This window comes from Geotrypetes seraphini, chromosome 5, assembly GCF_902459505.1.
Source record: "Geotrypetes seraphini chromosome 5, aGeoSer1.1, whole genome shotgun sequence".
NCBI classification, from domain to species: domain Eukaryota; kingdom Metazoa; phylum Chordata; class Amphibia; order Gymnophiona; family Dermophiidae; genus Geotrypetes; species Geotrypetes seraphini.
The window spans coordinates 210,651,260-210,668,359 of record NC_047088.1 but is presented as its reverse complement, the minus strand read 5'-3'; the positions used below and the strand labels follow the sequence as shown (position 1 = coordinate 210,668,359).

At 42.5% G+C, this 17,100-nt stretch overlaps 1 protein-coding gene across 2 annotated transcripts in view; it reads right to left on the bottom strand.

Moving 5' to 3' along the window:
• Positions 1-17,100, bottom strand: part of KCNH7 (potassium voltage-gated channel subfamily H member 7) — a 457,016-nt gene that overhangs the window by 225,859 nt on the left and 214,057 nt on the right. The gene's annotated exons all lie outside the window — the stretch shown is intronic.

The following is a 17,100-nucleotide window of genomic DNA, read 5'->3' as shown; positions in this document are numbered from 1 at the left end:
AAATGGTTTAAAGATAAATCCATCAAAGAACCTTGCATTATTTTTTCCTCTAATGTGTTCTTTCTGTCTTATTCCTGGGCCTTCAATCAATTATGGCCCTCTTTTACTAAGCCGCGGTAGAGGTTTCTACCATGGCCTGGGGCGCTAAATGCTCTGACTCAGCTCTGATACTCATAGGAATTCTATGAGCTTTGGAACAGCATTGGAGCATTTAGCGCCCCAAGCCATGGTAGAAACCTTTAACTGTGGCTTAGTAAAAGTGGTGTATATGAAAATCCCACTTAAATTTGAAATAAAAATTTTAGGTGTCCTAGTAGACAATCTTTTGGCATTTAAAAGTCACAGTTCCTCTTGAATGTATAAAGTATATCTGCTTTTGTCCTTAGACAAATTTGTCTTGCCTGCTCATTTTTTGATACAACTTCATTTCATTTACTGATTCATTCTCTTGTAATTTCTAGACTTGATTATTGTAACTCTATTCTTTTGGGTTTACCATAGTATCTATTATATTGATTACAACTTATTCAGAATACTGCTGTTAAACTGATAGATGGAGCTAAGAAATTTTACAGCATCACATCTCTTCTTTACACAGAACACTAGTTACCCATTTAACAACATGTTATTTCAAAATTCTTTTTTTGACTTTTGAAATTCTACATTCAAGCCTGCCACTATTTTTATTTCACTGCAAATTCTCCAGCTCTCAGGATATCCTCAAATATCTTTTCACCGCTTAATAAATCAAGTTTAGATGACTCCAAACAAACTTCAGAAGTGTCACTCAAGCCTCAGATAATCTCTCATTGCCATGAGATTTACACACCCACCTCTTCATTAGTCTTTCAAATATGTTCTTTTTTAACTATTTAATTATTATTGTAGTCTTCCAACAGCCCTAAATATCTTAAAGAGTAAATAGGGACAAACAATCACTTATCTTTTGGGAAGAGAAAGGGAAAGATGTTGGACCTGGGGATGAAAGGGAGGGAGGGAGAAATGTTAGGCCTCGGGGTAGAAGGAAGACATGCAGCATCTCTTCTTTTTCCTCCATCTCATTGTTCAGCATCAAGGGGGGGGGGGGGAGAACAAGAGAAAAAAGAGGGAGCAAGGTGTTGGACCATGGGGAGGCAGGAGGAAAGATGGACCCATGGGAGGGCAGGAGGAAAGAGAGCTGGGATAAGAAGAAGCTAGCAGATGGAGAGAAAGGGACAGGGAGATATAGTCTGACCAGTGGAGAGGGAGGGGGATTCTGAGTGGTGAGCCATGTGGATGAAGTCAAAAGGGAGATGACAAGATGAGTGAGAGAACAGTGAGTAGTACAGTGGTAGAAATGTGGTAATGGAGAGTAGATAGAAGGAAATAGGAGGCTGAGAAAGGAGTGAGATGGGAAATTGGAGAGCTAGGGACTGAGAGAATTGAGAGGTAGCTGAAAATTTAAAAAGAATAAGGGTGAGAAAGAGGGCAAGATTTGAGTGGACAGAGGCAAAAAAGAAGGGAAAAAGTTAAGAAAACTGAAAGGGAAAAATCAATACGTTGGCATAAGGAGGGAATAGAACAAGAGAATTAAAAATGGGCAGCAGAGACTTGAAAGAATTAGTCGAAGATAGACAAAAAGCAGAAAGAGAAAATGTGATCAAGATGATAGAAAAACAAAATGTCCAGACAACAAGGTAGAAAAAATTGTTTTATTTTGATTTTATTACCTGGAATGTGTTAGCTTTGGTATATGTGCATCACAATTATTTTTGTATTGTATTCAGTGGCATAGTCATACAGCTGATTTTGGGGAGGGACTGGAGGCTCCAGACTGGAGCCCAAAATTAGTGGACTGGCACCAAAGTTTCTCCCCGCCTGAGTACAATATATATTTACTTGAATTAATGGGAAAAACTTTCACTGCTTGTTTCTTTTCTGACTAGCTAGATGGGGGGTTGATTTTCCACATTTTGGATGGCTGCAGACTGAGAAGGAAAGGTAATTTTTAATAACATGAACTTGCCAATTGGCTTGCACCTCAGTTATATATGTTATATTTGTTTTTAAAGGAGACATTACTTAAAAAAATAAGTTAAAAATACCAAAAATAATTTTAAAGGGACACTGTGGAGAGGAACCCCCAAAAAACAGTAATACCCTGACTGAGTAATCCTCTACGTGCGCCGCTGACAGCAGAAGCCTGTGCCTCCTCTCCACGGTGTCCCTTTAATGAAGGTTTATTAATAGATACATACATCTTTTATATTAGTGATTGCAAACTTGGGAGCTGCTCAACCTATTTTTTGCTCATCAGCTAGCGTTAGTGTTTGTGCGACCCTAGACAAATTTTTTTTCTTCCAATGCAGCCCAGGGAAGCTAAAAGATTGGACACCCCTGATTTAGATGATGGATGCTAGCCTATATGATTGGAGAGCACATTACGAGGGACGTCCAGTGCAGGGACGTTGGAACCCCACATGGAGGAAATGGTTGTTCAGCCTGTTGGAGCTGAGAGCCATCTATCTGGCGCTGCTGGTGCTCTGATGCTCACTACAGGACAAAGCAGTATGAGTTTTATTAGACAATGCTATGTCAACCAGCAGGGAGGCACCAAGAGTACCACACTATTCTTGGAGGCCAAGTGTTATTTCAGTGGGCGAAGATCCATCTGTTGGCTCTCTCAGTAGCACATGTAGCAGGAGTGGAAAATATGGAAGTGGATTTTCTCAGCTAGCAGACTCTATCTCAGGAAGCATTCAACAGTATTGTGAGTCATTGCGGGTACCCGACATTCGATCTGATGGCATCAGCAACCAACAAGAAAATGGCTCAGTTTTTCAGCCAAAGATACGAGCCAGGAAGCACTGGCTTGGATACCCTGGTGCAACCATGGCCACAGGAATTTGCTTCCATGGTAGGCACAGTCCCGTGGAGAATAATGTCACACCAGGGGCTGGTAGTTCTCGTTACACTGGACTGGCCAAGGCATCTGTGGTATGCAGATCTGGTACACTTACAGAGAGACCAGGATCTCACACTACTCTATCATCAGGGGTTACTCTCACAGGGCCCAATCGCCCTGGAGGATCTGGAGCGTTTTGGTCTTATGGCATGGCTCATGAGTATGCAGCCTTAGCATTCAAAGGCTATACAGAAATGGTTATTGATACTCTCCTAACATTGGCCACCTATGCAAAAGCCTGAAAGTGCTTCCAGGGCTGGTGTGCACAAAAGAGTGAGGACCTGGTTACAGCTCTGATTCCCTAGGTTCTAGCATTCCTTCAGGAGGTGCTTGAAAAAAGCCTGGTGATTGGCTCCTTCAAAGTATAGATAGTGGATCTGTCTTGCTTCAGGTCCAAGATTAAAGGCCATTGGCCTCTCACCCGGATGTGTCCAGATTTTTGAAGGGAGCCTGGTGTCTGCATCCACCAGTAAACCAGCCTTTTCCAACATGGAGTCTTAATTTTGTCCTGTGAGCTCTCTCTAGCGTCCCATCTGAGCCTTTGGATAAGGTGTCAGTGATGGACCTGACAGTTAAAACAGCATTTTACTTGCAGTTATGTCCGCATGGCGGAGGTCTGGACTGCAGGCTTTATATTGCAGATAGCCTTTTCTCAGATTTTGGAAAATGGGGTATCACTTTGTACTATCCACTCTTTCTTGCCAAAAGTAGTATCAAGTTTTCACATCATCCAGGAACTACAGTTGCCTGCCTTTATACCCTCGAGGTCCAAGAAGGATGACAAAGTTCAGAAATTGCTGGATGTTCACAGAGTATTGCCTCATTACCTGGAATGCATTTTGTCTCTCGGATCATCTCTTTGTGCTGATGAGTACTGGCCGCTGGGGTAGGCTGGTATCAAAAGCGACCATTTATAGATGGATTTGCATGGCCATTTCTTAAGCTTATATTGGAAGTGGAAAGCAACCTCTGGTACCCTTAAAAGGCACATTCCACTAGGTGCATGTCATCCTCCTGGGTGGAATCTAGAGCAGTTTCACATAAAGAAATTTGTAGAGTGGCCACATGGTCCTTCCTCCATACTTTTGCAAAGTTTTATAGAGTGGATGTAGAAGCTAAATTAGATACTGCGTTCAGATCTTCACTATTTTCAGCAGGCTCATCTGTCCTGCCCTAGATTCTGGAGACTGCTTTCATATGCCCCATGTGTTTAAGAATGAGGTGCCTATTGCACTAGAAGGGAAGATTGGGTATTTACCTTGATTATAATCTTCTTTCTAGTAAATAGGCACATCATTCTTGAAGCCTGTCCAGTCCTGTCCTGTTTTATTAGCCAACTTCCTGTCTCAGACATGTCAGTATTACCAGATATCTTGTTTCTTTCCTGTGTCCTGCAAGGTCCAGGACAAGGAAATCCATTTCTTCTTTGAAGAGACTAGGGGGCATTTTTCAGAACTCCAACACTGTTAGTGAAGGTTGTACCTAGGTAGGTGGCTTGTTCATTCCACCTTATTATATGTTATGCAGAATTCATATTTATTTTGTGTTAAATCTATATATATAAAATCGGATGTATGTATGTATGTTCCGCGATCACGCAAAAACGGCTTGACCGATTTGAACGAAACTTGGTATGCAGATCCCTCACTACCCAGGATGATATGTTCTGGGGGTCTCGCGGCCCACCTGCACACGTGGGTGGAGCTACAAACAGATAATCGGATTTCACCCATTCATGTCAATGGAAAAAATGTAAAGAGCTGCCAACGCAAAAACGGCTTGCCCGATTTGAACGAAACTTGGTATGCCGATCCTTCACTACCTGGGGTGATATGTTCTGGGGGTCTCACGGCCCACCTGCACATGTGGGCGGAGCTACAAACATAAAATCAGATTTCACCCATTCATGTCAATGGAAAAAATGTAAAACAGCTGCCAACGCAAAAACGGCTTGCCCGATTTGAACGAAACTTGGTATGCAGATCCCTCACTACCTGGGGTGATATGTTCTGGGGGTATCGCGGCCAACCTGCACACCTGGGCGGAGCTACAAACAGAAAATCAGATTTCACCCATTCATGTCAATGGAAAAAATGTAAAAACTGCCTCCGCAAAACCGGCTTGCCCGATTTGAACGAAACTTGGTATGCGGATCCCTCACTACCTGGGGTGATATGTTCTGGGGGTCTCACGGCCCACCTGCACATGTGGGCGGAGCTACAAACATAAAATCAGATTTCACCCATTCATGTCAATGGAAAAAATGTAAAACAGCTGCCAACGCAAAAACGGCTTGCCCGATTTGAACGAAACTTGGTATGCAGATCCCTCACTACCTGGGGTGATATGTTCTGGGGGTATCGCGGCCAACCTGCACACCTGGGCGGAGCTACAAACAGAAAATCAGATTTCACCCATTCATGTCAATGGAAAAAATGTAAAAACTGCCTCCGCAAAACCGGCTTGCCCGATTTGAACGAAACTTGGTATGCGGATCCCTCACTACCCGGGATGATATGTTCTGGGGGTCTCGCGGCCCAACTGCACACGTGGGCGGAGCTACAAACATAACTTCAGATTTCACCCATTCAAGTCAATGGGAAAAATGTAAAAAACTGCCATTCTCACAGTAATTCCAACTACCTGGGGTGATATGTTCTGGGGGTCTCGCGGCCCACCTGCACAGGTGGGCGGAACTACAAACAGAACATCAGATTTCACCCATTCATGTCAATGGAAAAAATGTAAAAAGCTGCCATTCTCACTGTGACCAATTTGGACGAAACTTGGTATGCAGATCCCTCACTACCTGGGGTGATATGTTCTTGGGGTCTCGCGACCCCCCTGCACACGTGGGCGGAGCTACAAACAGAAAATCCGATTTCACCCATTCATGTCAATGGAAAAAATGTAAAAAGCTGCCATTCTCACAGTAATTCACAAACGGCTTGACCGATTTGAACGAAACTAGGTATGCAGATCCCTCACTACCTGGGATGATATGTTCTGGGGGTCTCGCGGCCCACCTGCACATGTGGGCGGAGCTACAAACAGAAAATCCGATTTCACCCATTCATGTCAATGGAAAAAATGTAAAAAGCTGCCATTCTCACAGTAATTCACAAACGGCTTGACCGATTTGAACGAAACTTTGTATGCAGATCCCTCACTACCTGGGGTGATATGTTCTGGGGGTCTCGCAGCCCTCCTGCACATGTGGGCGGAGCTACAAACAGAAAATCAGATTTCACCCATTCATGTCAATGGAAAAAATGTAAAAAGCTGCCATTCTCACTGTGACCAATTTGGACGAAACTTGGTATGCAGATCCCTCACTACCTGGGGTGATATGTTCTGGGGGTCTCGCGGCCCACCTGTACACGTGGGCGGAGCTACAAACTGAAAATCAGATTTCACCCATTCATGTCAATGGAAAAAATGTAAAAAGCTGCCATTCTCACAGTAATTCACAAACGGCTTGACCGATTTGAACGAAACTTGGTATGCAGATCCCTCACTACCTGGGGTGATATGTTCTGGGGGTCTCGCGGCCCTCCTGCACACGTGGGCGGAGCTACAAACAGAAAATCGGATTTCACCCATTCATGTCAATGGAAAAAATGTAAAAAGCTGTGGGACCGATTTGAACGAAAATTGGTATGCAGATCCCTCACTACCGGGAGTGATATGTTCTGGGGGTCTTGCGACCCACCTGCACACGTGGGCGGAGCTACAAACAGAAAATCAGATTTCACCCATTCAAGTCAATGGAAAAAATGTAAGAAGCTGTGGGATCGATTTGAATGAAATTTGGTATGCAGATCCCTCACTACCTGGGGTGATATGTTCTGGGGGTCTCGTGGCCCACCTGCACACGTGGGCGGAGCTACAAACAGAAAATCAGATTTCACCCATTCAAGTCATTGGAAAAAATGTACAAAGCTGTGTGACCGATTTGAACGAAACTTGGTATGCAGATCCCTCACTACCTGGGGTGATATGTTCTGGGGGTCTCGCGGCCCACCTGCACACGTGGCCGGAACTACAAATAGAAAATCAGATTTCACCCATTCAAGCCAATGGAAAAAATGTAAGAAGCTGTGTGACCGATTTGAACGAAACTTGGTATGCAGATCCCTCACTACCTGGGGTGATATGTTCTGGGGGTCTCGCGGTCCACCTGCACACGTGGCCGGAACTACAAATAGAAAATCAGATTTCACCCATTCAAGTCAATGGAAAAAATGTAAGAAGCTGTGGGACCGATTTGAACGAAACTTGGTATGCAGATCCCTCACTACCTGGGGTGATATGTTCTGGGGGTCTCGCGGCCCACCTGCACACGTGGGAAGGGTGGGTTCACCCAAGAATGTATATGTTCTTGCTCCTTGAGGTGAAACTAAAAATGTTGTTTATAATCAATTTTTGTGTTAGTTGAATTGTATTCATTTTGTCAAATATTTCACATTATACTTTGAATATTTTACTTTTTATAAAGCTGTAACAAAATTATTTCATTCACCACTATAAAGTATCTTTATTTAAATCCATTTACAGTGTTATTGCTATAATTAAATACCCGTGCAACGCCGGGACATCAGCTAGTGTTGTAATATGAGAAGAACAGTCCTGTTTTTCAGGGACAGCCCCCATGCACTCCTTGTTATGCTTTTTCTCTAGGGCTGACCATCTGCCTTGATACAAATTGAGGAATTGGAGGACAGCCTAGACTGAGTGGAGGCAGAGCAGAAAAATGTAAATAAGGCTCTCTATATCAGATCTCATGATCAAAGGTGCACAACCACATGTTCAAGGATGATGTGCCTATTTACTAGAAAGAAGATGATCTAGGTAAGTACCTAATCTTCCCTTGCCCCCCCCCCATGAAAATTTTAAAACTAAACCAAACAAAAACTCCTCTAAAACCTAAACAAAACAACAATTTTGCCTTGTGTACCCCTTGAATTCAATCAGTTTTATTGAATTTTATAAGACAAACAACATACATTGCCATATAACAAGAAACAAAAGAACATGGTCCTGCAATACTCATATATCCATAAAATGCCAGTACAAGAAAAACTGTCATAATATCAACGGGCAAATACAGTGTATACCTACTGTACAAAATATAAACAAGGCAAAGATCATTTAGAAAGGCATAGTAGAGAAAACACAGAATGAGGAGAAACATCAGCCCTTTGCACAGTAGGCTAAAAGTGGAGCCCATACCTTTTTGTAAGTCAGCATAGAATTGGTACGATCTGCAGCAACATATTCATATTTAGAATAAAGACATACTGTATTCCACCCGGTGTTAAGATTAAGCAATGAAAAATCTTTCCAGCAGGAGAGAATTGATTTAACAGCGATTAATAAAAGAATCCTCAGTAGTTTAGACTCAAATCTATACAATTTCTGCTTCAGTGCACAAGGCCCAAACATTACAATTGAATAAGAAAGTTCTTCTGTAATGAGCAAAACCTCACAAATAATTGCCCAAATGGAGTGCCAGAATGAATGTAAAAGAGGACAATTAAATATCATATGATCTAAGGTACCCACATTTTGAAGGCACGACCAGCATTTATTAGAGCTGGAGGAATGTAATTTGGAGAGCCTGTTCGGAGTCCAGTAAGCTCTATGGTACAGAAAAAGCACTGTCTGCATAACAGCAGATGACTTCAAGAGCTTGAATGAAGATAGCCAGTGAACCTTCCAGTGTGAGGAGTCCAGATCTATTCCCGTATCACTAGCCCAAATTGTATGTAATGTTGTTGAGCTATTAAATTTCCCTTTATGTAAAATTTTATACCAGTTAGATGCTTGACCAGGAAGCATAGTAAAGGAATTCGCCCATGTTAGTAAAGAAGGCGTAGCCAAAGAGAGTGTGGTCTGTTTGAAAAAATGCTGAATGCTGTGACGTAACTGTAACCACTGATAGTACTGAACAGGTTTCAGACCAAAGGTAAGTGACAAGGTACTGAAATCAAGGAAGGAAGAGTTCACCATGAGATGATGTATGGCCCAGATTCCAATCCTGCGCCAGGATTGCCATTCAATATATTGGCCTTGTATTGTTATCTGAGAATTCCTCCATACTGATGAGTGCAGGGTCTCGTTCCATTTTAATGGAGCTAGAGAGTCAACAGTGGAGAGAGCCTCCTTCGTGGATATCAAAATACGATTTGATTTGATGAGTGCATCAGAGGTAGTGAAAGATAGGTATTTCAAATACATCTTTTGAAATAAATGATGTTCTAACTTCAGCCAGGCAGGAAGCTGGGATGATTCATGTTCCACTAACCAGTTAGATCCTTGTCTGCACAGAAATGCCAAATGGTATTCATACAGGCTAGGAAAGTTGACTCCACCGTTTTCTTTGGTACATTTAAGTTTGGACAGAGCTATACGTGGAGTTTTATCGTTCCAGAGGAAATGAGACATAGTAGCTTCGAACTTCTTATATACCGAAGATGGGAACAGGAATGGAATCATGGAAAGTATATACGTGACCTTAGGTACCAATACCATCTTTATTGAGTCTAACCGACCCAACCATGACAATTTAAGTGGGGTCCATCTTCGGGTGGTGTCAGAGATAATTCTGGTAATATACTCCACATTATAGCGCTGAATTTCATCAAGCGTTGTACCAAAATAGACACCAAGGTACTTCAATTTCGTAGAAGTGTATTTCAGATGAAGCTTATCGATGATATCAATACAAGGAGAACCGGATAACGGCATAACCTCGGTCTTTGTAGCATTAAGCTTATAGCCGGACACTCTAGAATAGTCGTTAATCACTTAAAAGATAATTGGTAAAGACTTTGCATTGGTGTAAAGTTGAACATCGTCCGCATACGCTGACAATTTTATCATCAGATCTGCAAAAGGGACACCAGCAATAGACGAGTTGGTTCTGATTGCAATAAGGAGAGGTTCCAGTGCAAGGTTGAATAGGAGCGGAGATAATGGACATCCCTGCCTGGTACCTCTAGTTGGGTTAAAAGCATCCGAGAGCACATCATTAATACGTAACCTCGTAGATGGTGAAGAATATAATACCTTGATCATACGAATGAAGTCAACATGAAAGCCAAACCATTGAAGGACCTGGAAAAGGTAAGACCATTCTACACGATCAAAGGCTTTCTCTGTGTCAAGCGCCATAGTCACCCATGAGGAAGTAGCTGGAAAGGTGTGAGATATAATGTGAGCAAAGAGCCTGGTGTTGTCACTGGCTAGTCTCCCTTTCATAAATCCAATTTGATCAGAGTGGATTCATTTGGGCAAAACAAGTTGGAGTCTATTAGCCAGAGTTTTCGCAAATAGCTTGGCGTCGACATTTATTAGAGACAGCGGACGATAATTTTGGATGAACAGTGGGTCTTTATCCGGCTTCAACAGAACTATGATTATTGCCTCTGTCCACTTTCAGATCCCTGAGATGTAAGAAATTGCAGATATTGCTGCAATAACGGCAGAAGAAGATCTTGAAACACTAAATAAAACTCCACAGTCAGACCATCAGGGCCTGGGGTTTTGTTCTTGGCCATGGAACGTAGGGCATCCCTCAGATGATCCACTTCAAGAGTTTCAGTTAGAAGCTTGTTGTCATCCTGCTCAAGTTTAGGACCATCCAAACGTTGAAGATAAGATTGTATAGATGCAGCAGAGGGCGACTCCGAGGTGTAAAGGTCAGTGTAAAATGATCGAAAGAGGCTTGAAATGTCACTGCTATTTAGTACCGTTTCCCCTGAATCCGTATGTAGAGCAGAAATAGTTGTCTTCCCCGATTTTATTTTCAGGTATGAAGCCAATTGATGGCCTGCTTTATTATTAGAGGCATAATAATGTGCAGCTTGCATAAATACCTCAGAGGCAGCAGATGTACTTAAGTGTAAATTGTAGTCATAGCGCAGTTTACGCAAGGATTCCTGTAAGGAAGAATTAGAAGGATCAGCAAAATGAGCCCTTTCCAAGAGCGAAATCTGATCTTGAAGAGAGCTGAGACAAAGTTTATCATCTTTGCATTTCTTGGAGACCTAAGATATAATCACTCCTCTGATGAAAGACTTAAACGCATCCCAGGTGATTTGCCAAGATGTATCCTCTACACTGTTGAAAGTGAAAAATTCGATAATATGAGTCTTCAAATAATCACAAAAGGAGGAATCATTCAACAGGGATGAGTTGAAGCGCCATAGGCCTTTGGGCTTTGGTAAAAGCATATCCCTCAGCAGCAAGGAAATCGAAGCATGATCAGAGATTGTGATTTGTTGTAGATCAGCTTGATCCAATTTATCCACTAGGGAATGGCTTATCAGAAAAAAATCAAGCCTAGAATATGATGAGTGAGGTGGAGAAAAATAAGTATAGGCTAGTTCATCTGGATGCAACAATCTCCAGGAATCCACCAATTTGAATTGATAAATAAAATCATGTAAAGCATACCACGCTTTTGGTTTTCTGTATGGAGTTTTGGACTTCCTATCCTTCTCAGGACAGAGAATTAGATTAAAGTCTCCACCAACAATGCATGGTTGGTTACCAAGCTGGCATAGTTCGTTAGCTAAAGAATCAAAAAAAGGTGGGCAGTCCAAGTTAGGTGTATAGACATTGAATACATGTAGGTAAGCATTATTAATACACAACGACACTCTCAACCATCTCCCCTCCACATCATGAGTAGAGGAGATTATTTAATATCAGAGCGCCTTCTGATTAAGGTGATAACGCCATTCTTTCTTCCTGAAGCGGGCGAAAACAAGGGAGGATAAGCCCAAGATGGTGCAAGTTTAAGTGCTTCCACAACTCCAAGGTGAGTCTCCTGTAAAAAAACCACATCGGGAGCATGGCTAGTAGCATACTGAACAATTTTCTTCCGTTTCACAGGATTGTTAATACCCTTTACATTCAGTGACAAGCACCTAAAAGACATTCAAACAGAGCAAGAGAGTGCATTGAGCCATTTCTGTAAGGGAAAATATCAAAATGGAATACAGAAAACACAAGCAGTAGAAAGACAGGCAAAAACACAGTCATATACAAGGCATTAAATTCAAATGAAAAACCATATATGGACCGCAGGACAAAAACTAACAATAGCAAACATGCTAACAGCTCCACGGGTCTAAAGGCTAACAGAATAAAGTAGCGAAATAGCACTGCTCCAGTAACTTACATGAGTAAATGGGAAAACAGCATAGAAATCAAATACAGGAAAACTGCAAAATGTGCATATGAAACATCAGGTTTTGTCAATTGACGTGGGCTTGACACTCTCAATAAAGTCTGCCAAATCAGCAGTTTAGAGATAATCTTTGGTAGAATTATTGAAAGTAACCCTCATACGTGCAGGGTATAACATGCCAAACCTGGCTCCCAGATTCTTGAGCTGAGCACGATATGCAAGCAAAAGTTTCCTTCGCTTCGCAGTTTCCTTGGTGAGGTCCGGCAGAATAAGAAGTTTGCTGCCCTCAAAAGTAATTGGGGCATGCAGCTTAGCATGCTGCATGATCTTCAAAACCTGATGATGGCGAAGCAGCGTGACTAGGATGGGCCGAGAAAACTTCTTCTGAAAGGTGGTAGGTTGTGGCACACGATATGCACAGTCAAATTCAAGTTTGATATCATCATGCAGCTTAAGGATTTGGGGTAATAGGACCGCCAGGAAATCTACCAAATCGCATGCCTCACGCCCTTCAGGGAGACCTAACAGCTGGAAACCATTTCTCTTAGCATAATTATTGGAATCCTCCAGCGCACGTTCCAGCAAAGTTATGCGCGCGGTTTGCTTGAAAAGGTTTTTTACTGAACTTTCCACCACCGCCGTTCTAGCCTCGATGTTATCTGTCCTGGACTGCGCTGCAACAAATTCCTCTTTCAGAGCAGCAAGATCCGATTTCACATCGTTAACGTCCTGTTTGGTGTCGACTAGCAGCTCTTTGATCAAGCACAGCTCCTCTAAGATGGCGGCCGAAGTTGCAGCCGAGTCGTCCCGCTTAGTCGCACCGTTCTTCGTCGGGGTCGTAGGCTCAGCGCTTTTTCTTTTGCTCGGCTTGCCCGACGCCATTAGTACCTAATTAAAGAAGGTTTCACCGCTGCAAAAGACGAAAAAAAAGCGTTTTCTCGATTGATGTTTGAGTCGGGTCACCGGAACTCGTGCCGAGTGCGACCTATCCCATCGGGCTCTCTAGCGCCCCCGCCTTGTGAACCCCTATTTGAACCTGGAAAAGTTCCTTCTGTTTGGTAAGTGGTGAATACAGAGTCTTAGGGGCTCATAATTGAAAGAAAAAACGTCCAAAAACCGGCCTAAGTCGGCACTTGGACGAACATTTCTCAAAAACGTCCAAGTGCCAATAATAAAAACGGGTTTTGGACGTATTTCTAAATGACCTAGGCCTTCATAGTGCCGCTGAACAACCAAAGCTAAATGGGGCGTTTCGGGAGGTGTGTTGAGGGCGGGAGTTGGGCGGGACGTGGGCCGGCTTAGACTTAGTCGTACAGCATGTATAACCGAAAGTTATACAGCCCACAATCGACGGAACTTGGACGTTGTGACTTAGACCATGTAAAACATGGTCTAAGTCACAAAAACCCACCTAAAGTCACCAGATAAGCACTGCAAACACATAAAACAGACCCCCACACACTACCCCAGTGATCACCGACCCCACACCCCCATAAAAATTTTAATCACAACTTTAAAATTTAGCCTCTAGATCATCATCACTTGACCGCCTGGCATAGGGAAGCCTAGTCGTGCTGCACAGAGGCATCTTAAACCGTCTTGGGGATGGGTTAGGGACCCATGGAGAGGAGGACCCATGCCCATAAGCCCCTGTATTCACTGCATTGATATTGAAACATGTGCACTCCCCTATACACCCCCAAAACCCTTTTGTACTGGCATATAAGTGGCTCCTGTAGCCATAAGGGCTATTGGGGTGGTAGATAAGTGGGTCTAGGGGATTCTGGAGGTGATTTGGGGGGGCTCACCATAACCTATAAGGGAGCTGTAGAGAGGAGAAGCCATGGCACCCTTTTTGTGAAGTTCATAGCAGTGGCCAGTAAGGTACCCCACTGTTTAGGTGGCATGTCTGGGTGTGCAGTCCATCACTTTGCAGACCCCTCCCACGTCCAACAGGGCTTGTTCTAGGTGTTTTGGACTTGGACGGAAAGTTGGACGAAAATGTGGTATAAAGATGGACGATTTAGTGGCTTGGATGATCAGATCGGCAGGACATATAATTAGACGATTTTTGAAACGAAAAAAAAGTTGGACGCATCTTTCGAAAATGTGTCTTAAGCTCTTTTTAACTTTGGACGACTTGCGAGATGGACGTAAATGGACTTAGACGTCCCTTTCTATTATGCCCCTCTTAGGATCTAATGAATAACCAAGGCTGCTGGGTTGTGACTATTTTTACATAACTTTAAGGAGATCAGAAGGATCGTTATATATGCAGGCTTTTCCTAATTATGACAGGGATAGCTTTGCAAATGATAACCCACAACTGGAAAAATTGCGACCGCCTGAACTTTCCGTTTTGGTGGGCCAGTTTATGTTTAGGTTACAAATACGAAAAGATGAATGCTGATATGTTGGGGCATAGCAAATTATTTAAATTGGTATGGGACCCGTTGACATCCTTTGTTACTTCAACATAGTTGTCTTTGTCTAATTTTTTTTGTTTCTTTTTATACACATCCAGGACAGGGTGGGTGGGATATCTTTTTGGTTATTCTTTGATTAATTTGTTGGATGGGAGGGGAGGGATATTTTTCTTATGCATGGTTACTGATTGAATTTAAGTGCTTATGTTGTTTATTAATGTCAATATATTTCCTGGCACTTTGTATTAGTTTGGAAAATTAATAAAGATTAAAAAAGAAAAAGAAGTAGCAGCAAGCAAATGGCATTCATTGACACAGTTTGAGGTCTATAATCCTTTCTTTCTTTCTTGTATTGTTTTAAAAACTGAATTATTTAAAATCATCCAAAGTACAACAGCTTTATATAATAAAGGTGATAATGATATAATTAAAATAATAATACAACATTTAAACATGCTCAGACATAGAATGACATAATTTCACCTACAAACTAAACCTGAAAGAGCAGAATATAATGATCTTCTGAGCTTGGCTTAGATCCTTGCTTGCTGAAGCATGAAAAGTTGCAACATATCTATTTCTTTCTGCTGTTATACTGCAAATTCTGTTTAACATCTCTTTCCCACCGATCTTTGGTAAGTATTCCATCCTTTCTTGAATTCTGATACTGTTATAACTCCACCACCTCCTGTGGAAGGCTACTTCATGCCTCTATATTTGCCTTGATAAAATATTTCCATAAAATATTTTCACTATCATACAGGATAAGGATGGCATTATAAGAGTCATGCCACCTTAACCCTTTCAGGACCATAAGGATCATAGGCCAATTTTTGTGGTTTTGATGACATTTTTATGGTAAAAAGGGCTTGCAGATGCCAAAAAATTGATTTTTTTTTTGTGAAATATCATTTTTTTTTTAAAAAAAAATCACACTTCTGGCTTATGGACAGTGTGGCAAGTGAATCTTCTCGTCAATCTGGCAACGACGCTAATGAATGAATGTCGGAACCAGTTTGTTTACATAAAGGCAGTATCCTATGGAATCCGTACATATCAAATTTAGAACTGTAGACTATCCCAATCAAAATTTATAGGATTTTAAAGTTATGGGACAAATATGTCCCTTGGTCCTGAAAGGGTTAAGGCACACAAAACATTTTGTATCATGTTGGGCAAGGGATTACAGCCTTTCCCCCTTTCTCACTACCTACGCCAATTATGGAAAATCCAAATATACTTCTCCAAAGCAGAATTTGCACAACTACTTTACGCCTATACAGTGGAACCTTGGTTTACGAGCATAATTTGTTCCAGAATTATACTCGTAAACCAAATTGCTCGTATATCAAAGGGAGTTTCCCCATAGGAATGAATGGAAACTCGCTTTGATTCGTTCCATCCCCCCCCACCCGAGGCTACCGGCGCTGCTCCAATCCCCCCCCCCCCGCGATCCAGCATCCCCCCCGGCTCGAGTCATCCCCCCCCCCACGATCTTACATGCTCCCCGAGCACCAAAATGATATCCCTTACCCCGATTGGGCACCGGCACCAGCACCAACGCACAGGACATGCCGGTGCCGGTGCCCAAAGATCCTCCCTCTTCTGTGCTGGGCTGGGCGGTGCATCGGCAATCCTTCCTCTTGCTTGTGCTGGGCTGGACTGGGCCTTGATCATTTGCGCATGCTCAAGGCCTTCTGGTCTCGCTCTCTCTGAGATTCTGAATCTGAGAATCTCGGAGAGAGCGAGACCAGAAGGCTTTGAGCATGTGCAAATGATCAAGGCCCAGCACTTGCAGCACAGAAAGCTTTTCGGGAGCTTGGTGAGGGCGTGAAACCTTTTGTAAAGACTTTAGCTTTTTCTGAAATACTGCCTGCATATGGAAAGGGAGAGCAAAGAGTGAAAAACACAGAGGACTTTAATAGATGGCTCAGAGCCTGGTGTCATCAAGAAGGCTTCAGGTACATAGGAGGATGGGGAAATACATGGAAGGACAAGAAGCTATATTGCACTGATGGTCTACATATTACTACAGCAGGAAAAAGAAACCTTGCAGAGAAATTTAGACAATATTTTTCTAGGCATTTAAACTAGAAGGTGGGGGTGGTGTATGTATGAAGGACAATTATAGAGACCACCCCCGGCAAAAGAAAAGATGTGATAGTAGTAAAGGCTGCAACATAAGCAATATCAGCAACTCATTTCTTAGTATTGCAATGGAAAGTGAAACGAAACAAAAATCCATACGAAAAAGGAGATTATCGCTGAAAAATAGCTGGAAAGCGATGACCACAAATGCTCGCAGTCTAAGCAACAAAGTTCATGATCTGCAAGCCCTGATATTAGAGGCAGATCTAGATATTGTTGCTATCACAGAGTCATGATTCAGTGAATCACATGGATGGGATGCAAACATACCGGGATATAATCTTTTTAGGAAGGACAGAGATGGTTATAAAGGTGGAAGAGTAGCTCTCTATGTAAAGATCAATATCCAAGCGACCGAAATGCAAGGGACCTGGGGAGAGGAA